The sequence below is a fragment of the Cephus cinctus genome, unplaced genomic scaffold, assembly GCF_000341935.2.
Source record: "Cephus cinctus unplaced genomic scaffold, Ccin1 Ccin1_scaffold0215, whole genome shotgun sequence".
NCBI lineage: Eukaryota > Metazoa > Arthropoda > Insecta > Hymenoptera > Cephidae > Cephus > Cephus cinctus.
The window spans coordinates 74,612-80,965 of NW_014332933.1; the positions used below are offsets into that span (position 1 = coordinate 74,612).

At 44.0% G+C, this 6,354-nt stretch overlaps 1 protein-coding gene across 3 annotated transcripts in view; it reads right to left on the minus strand.

Annotated features, from left to right (window-relative positions):
* The window catches only part of LOC107265332 (follistatin-related protein 5), a 60,334-nt gene extending 55,785 nt beyond the window's left edge, over nucleotides 1-4,549 (minus strand). For 2 of the 3 annotated variants that reach the window (XM_015734700.2, XM_015734695.2), the window contains exon 1: nucleotides 3,892-4,548. The gene's annotated coding sequence lies outside the window, so the exon portion shown is untranslated. Of the gene's footprint in view, nucleotides 1-3,891 lie in introns of all 3 variants that reach the window. The other variant, XM_015734698.2, reaches the window with a different exon arrangement.
* Between the last annotated feature and the right edge of the window lie 1,805 nt (nucleotides 4,550-6,354).

Below are 6,354 nucleotides of genomic sequence, written 5' to 3' on the forward strand. Positions count from 1 at the left end.
GAGGGGATGCTCCTAGGGATCTCTCGATAAATCCATCACTCTATGAATTTATGAGAAGCGCCAGCCGTATTGCAGGAATCTAATGGCTACAGGCATTCCGCCAGGATTGTGCCACTGTAATACAGCTGTGTCCTCTATAGGCAACTCGGTGTAGCTTAAAACTCATCGAACAAAGATGCGTAATTCAATGTCCCGGAGGAAAATAGAGGAGAAGTAGTAATTCCGAGGAAGAGCCGCTGTGAGCAACTTTGACCTTCACGAAGCCACAACAATGGCGACGAAGCTGACACCGTACTTAGGAGCTTTCGCGTAAATCTTTGATGGCATCGCGGGACAATAACTCTGAAAATCTTGGAGATCTCAAGGAAGAAGATGAGGACGAAGCGAACATGCTCTGAGATTTACCAGGACCAGTAACACGTGCTCTTGAGCACGCCTTAGCCCGCGGAAGAAGCCCACCGACTGACGACTTCCTGGCGGCACAGAAGTATCCCGTGAGCCAGAAGATCCAATATCAGCCAGGCTCCACTGATCAGCTTCAATATCTTAATGCAGAATAGATAGGTTTAAAGCGGTGCTAAAATTTGGACTTGGAAGTAACTTCTTCTTGCCGGTGTGAACGAAGCATAATTCTTTAGCGATGCTTCAGGCTTCTCCAGCTTCCCTCCTGTCGTGTCTCTTTCTAGTACTTTGATGCTCCGCGAACACGAGCATAATTTCACTAAGCGAAATTAATCTTATCCCGCTAGTCGACTCATTCTTATTTGAATGATAAACGATCAGAAATTTGTATAGCTGCGGATGTTTAACCCTTTGCACTTCAAGTATGTTCCAAAATTCATACTAACGTCACCTGCTATACATTTTGCACATCTTAGCATGCCCTGTATTGAGCAAAAAAGATGAATAACATCAAGTGAGTCGGGGAGACACGAAGAATGAGGAAGACCGGATGACGATTAGCTGCTCAGAATTCCTTTGAGAATGAGCAATGAAAGCTTCTTAAAATGAAATCATCAGAGAAACAGTTCTTAGTGTCGGCCGAAGGCTGCGCAGGACTTTTTTAGCTTCCTACAGCTTGACTGCCTATGCTTTGAAATTCTTGCTTAAAAGAGAGGTAGACTGTAGAAACTCCCTTTGGAAGAACAGACGAAGAGAGAGAATTCTTATTTTCTTCGAATCAGCTCAATTATAGCTTTCTAAATAATGAACTCTCTCTCGCTTTGACTGGACGAAAAAAAAATATAAGAAATGCGTAGCATGCCCCTGTAACCTCCACCAGACAGACAGAGATCCGTTCGCTCTCAATATTTTTTTATTTATTTTTTTTTTTTTCCATAAATTCAGTCTATTCAAGTTTTTTCAAAGAGACGACTCCCAATTCCCGAAATCTCGGAAAAGCCTAAAGATTTTTTCTTGCTTCGCTTTATAACTTACGATTAAAAGGCAAAGAGTCGCGACTCGTAGGCTTCTTTTGAAAATAAATGATTTTATCGTTCGTGTTACGCTCTATTATTTCATTCTATCAACTGGAAACCACTTTTCATTTTGACTATGAATAGTGTCAGTACCAATGTATAATACAAGTAACTCCGCGGGAAAGTCAAAGACAAAGTCAAATATTAAGTAGGTTTTTTTTAGGCAAAGAACGTTGCCAAGCGCCAGTTTGCGCCACATTGCGCCACATTGCGCCCACTAATTGCGAGCAGCTCGCGTCTTCGTAAGTCTATTGCTAAAATATAATGATGCGGGAGCATCTATTGTTTTTCTATAGTATATTATACGTATATGGGTTGGAACGAGAAGCGATTATGGAAGAATGATGGCCCCGTTAAGGTTGCCTGGGGTTGTGCTAACCCACTGTCCCCTTAAGCCCTTGAGAGGCTTTTGACCATCCTCAGCGTCCCCGGGAATCTGACGGAAACGAAAGTATGTTGTTTCGTAGCATTGAGCCCGCTGGGAGAATATTTCGACAGTCCGGGAGAAACGAGTCCGGTAACTTTCCGAATGTGACAGAACGCGTTTCCCCGCATCCTTAACCCCGTCGCAGCTCGCCAACCATCAAATATCGACGCTTCCTGTCGCATAGACATATGGGTAGCTGTAGCTCCGTCCTGTGAAAGACAGTGGGAAAGGACGGTTTGCCTTTCTGCTTCGACAGGATAGAAAGACACAAGCACACGCACACAGTCTGGCCTGCTTTCCCATTTCTGCCATGTGCGCCTGCAGTCCTGCTACCTGTATGTATACCTGTACTTCCGTATTTCGAACATCTTCCTTCTCTCGATGCTTAACACGACTGAACATCCGATGCGCCGCTTTACGTTCACCTTACTTATGATCCAGGACTAAGAAAGTCACGGATCTCAGTGTCATAGAACCAGTAGAGAGAACAAGATTCCCCACGCACTCGCCATTAGTTCCCTGCTGACTCTGGTAACACAACCAGTAACTCACCTTGTGAGGACGAGGCCAGCAAAACTAATTCTAATTATCCATAGAGAAGAACTCGTAATACGAGACTCGTCGTGTCATCGCTGACCACGGCATGACGCTCGATGACATCGATCGATCAGCCAGAGCCTCCTTTCTTCGTTCCTTCTCGTGCAAGTGGAAAGAAAACAGATAATGGTTGACTTTTAAATTTCCATGTATGTGAACAATCAACTGCATCGCTCATTAAAATTGATGCGTATGACGATTACGACAATGAGCTCTCAGTGATAGTCCGTAAATATTCGCAGCTAACGATTAACAGCTTAACGGTTGTCAATGATCCTTGCAGGAAGCAACTGCTGTAGTAATTTGTGTTTCAAACGAGTTTCATAGAAACTCGTTTTCGATACTAAGGTTTATTTTAAAGGTGGAGAACAAGGAGGAGGAGGAGGAAAAGAAGGTGGAGGTGGAGGTGGAGGTGGAGGTGGGAATGGAGTAAGGATTCGCGCCACCTGAGCTACTCTTTCAAACAAATTAATCTTTCGGCCTTCAAATTATTTTAATATTTTCCAGTACAACAGCGCATCACATTTAATTACTAGTCTAGGGAGGGTGAGCACTTGATTTAACATGACGGAAATCATTCAAAATTCATCAGAGAATTGAAGTAACCCTCCTGCTGCTGATTAATTAATAGTTTGACACGATGATTTTTATAAAAGAGTTATTGACATTTACCAAAATCAGTCGAAATGCAAAATGACAATACAGATGAAAGTTTGCGAGACCTAGTACTTTGTAGCTGTCGGTTCCCAACTCCGAGTTTCGACAGGGCGTTCGTACATGGGGAATAAAAATGTACAGTTGCGCGTACTAGAGCAATTGTTAGTACCTGGACAACACGAAACTTCTAGTGACAGTGACAGAAATTCTACTAATCGTAAGATTGACAAAGTCAACTAGTCAGACTTACAGTTACAATGGTACATTTTGAGAGGATTATCACCATTGTTACAAAAAATGTGTCCGTGTGCAAATACTAATCATTATTCTAATAATTTTGCTGCATGCAATTCATGTTTTGCGGCAGCCAGGTCAATGAAAATCACCTAGAATCACTTTAAAATCACGTGCTCCTCTCGGTAGAATTAATCAGGTAACACGTTCGACTTGATTTCGATATTTTGTAATTTTAGGTAGACAGAGTCACGTTAATTGGATCATTCGCAACCGATTTCATAGATCCATGAAACTAAAAATGAAAGAAAGCTCCGTTTTTCAATTGGTCTATCCGTATCACCAAATCGTCTACATAACAAACACAAGAAGACTCGTAAGCATCCTTACGTGAGCTGCTTTCCTCTCGCAAGATAATAGCGAACGAAAAGTCGCAGAGAAGTCAGGACGAGGAGGGTGAGGTGGAGAAAAACATAAAACAGTGCTGTGCCAACTTACCCCGAAATGCGACGCGCTTTATCTTTTTTTTGATATCAAAGTGTCTGCTTCCCTCGATGGCTCGATATCTCGATACGATGCTCGGGTGTCCCTATAGATCACTAGATGTATAACCGAAGACGCGATTTTCAGCTGCCACTGCCGCCGCCACTGACTGCAGTCACTGCACTCCTCACTATTCTACGCTGACTCTAAGGTTAGTGTAGGTGCGTCGGTCGATAACCCAGAGCGCTAGAAAAGGATGCCCTTCTAGAGGAAAATTGTAACAGCACCAGAGCAATTGGATAAGACAAACGAGGACACGGGGCAAACTCCGAGAGAACAGAAGACAGAGCTAGGAAGATGAAAGATGAAAGCGGGAACGACAGAGGACAGAAGGATATCAATAATGAACAGATTGATGGTTGGATAGCTAAATAGATGGATAGAGAGAGAGAGAGAGAGAGAGAGAGAGAGAGAGAGAGAGAGAGAGAGAGAGGGTGAAATAGATTGTACGGAGCTGTGGAAATGAAAAGGACTTCCGACAAATAATTCCGAATGAAGGACGGGGAGCTCACTGCGAGACCCGTGGAAATTGTCGAGGACACGCGAAACGTGAACGTACGCGCGTAAATGGTTCACGAAACGAGAAGTAGAGATTGAAGCATTAGGGTGGCTTCGGTCGAACTGAGTAAGCGTCGCGTCGCCGACGCGTCATCCGTCGAGAGCACCCACCTCCCAGCCTATTCCTAGGGGGCGACGCTGGCGGCGAAGGCGAAGGCCAAATCGCGCATGCCCGAAACCCTTAAAGCCGTCTCTCCGTTTCGAACTTCCCTCGCTGCACCGTAGCCGACGACCTGCGCGGCGACAAATTGATTGACTGACTGACGAGCGATTGGATTGTCAGAGATATTCAAGGCCGCTTTGAGACCGCGTCACAGTTTCGCCTAACTTAACTATCGATTCCGTGATCGCAACGAAATATAGTAGCCGCCTTCAATGTTGAAAGATTGATAAGCACGCAAGTAAGAATGTACAAGTGAACATTTACGTAAACTTCCAAATTGGTGGGCGGCAAACGACACTGTATTCTTAAACAAGCGAATCATCTGTAAAAATGTGTTAACTCAATTCGGTCTCCTATCAAGAGGAATCTCTTTGTTTGAGTTCGGATCGTATCGCCGATCGTAGGTTCAAGCAAAACTGTCGAGTGGGAAGGGCGGTCGAAAGTAAGATCAAGCACAAGGACTGACAATTGGTCACGGGTTTGCCCTTGATGCAGGATAGTCGATTCAAACTCAGCCAGAGAGAATCCAGGCGTCACGTGCTGTTACGAGAGACCAGAGTTCATGTAATTTATGAATTCAACAAAATTAGAATAACTGTACCTTTTACCGACCACATTAGGGTAGATCCGTATAACAGGACAGCTCGGCATAATAATGGCATTATCTCACTTTGCCTCAATGATTAATTAACGCATTTCCATTTTTCTTAAAATAATTAATTATCCGTCTTATCAGGAAGAAGCTTCAATGTTCTGAGACGTTAGCTCCGCAGAATCTCTTGATTCATTTTTCCATAGACCTCTTCTTTTCTTTTAAAGCGACGAACGAGCATAGTTGGATGTTATGAAAAGGAGCTTGATAACGGCAGCAGCTTCACTCGGAGGACCGAGAACGTGAGATTAAAAAGGACTTCGATAAAAAGCCGAGGTCTCGGCCAATTATTCTTGCCAAAGAAAGCTCCAATTTACTCTCGCACTTGAGCTCCCTTTGACCCGCTTCAAGCACGCCCCATAACTCCAACACAATCGGTTCGCGCCAGAGAGATACTCGTAGTATACTTAGTCGTTGAGCCTCTGTCTGAAAATTCATCTTCATTTGGCCAAAGCAAGAAACCAGATTTACCAGGAATACGTAGATGCGAGTATATTCGAAGACTTGGATGGCAATTGGCCAAGATGGCTGAGTTCTGAAAATATATGTGAAATGTTGTCATTGTTATCACTGGAGAGTGCTGCATAATTGCAATGACGAATCGACCGCACCGTAAGAGGATAGAGGAAGAATCGGTTGTCGAGGCGACAATGGTATTAAAATAAAACTTGGCTCCATTGACGGGGAATGGAGTGTCAGTCAGTTGATATTCCACTTGTAGACGTGCAGCGTGTGATTAGCATCGCTTGGGAGCGGGAGAGCGCGAGAGGGTTGGACTATTTTGCGTTTACGATTCCATGAGCCTCGATTGACATGGCTGCATATGATGTTTAATTAATTGACAATCTGATCAAATCAATGAAGAGAGTCGAATCGGGAGTGACGTGACAAGTTGCTCGAGAGTGCTCGGCTGCTGTCCAACAACTGTCATTCGACTCACATTTTGTCCTGCTTGAAATTGCTTCGTTCGATATGCGATGATCTAGCTGTCGAATAAGGACAAAGAAGGAAGATACGTGCGTGTAGATAACGAGTGGGGAGCGGA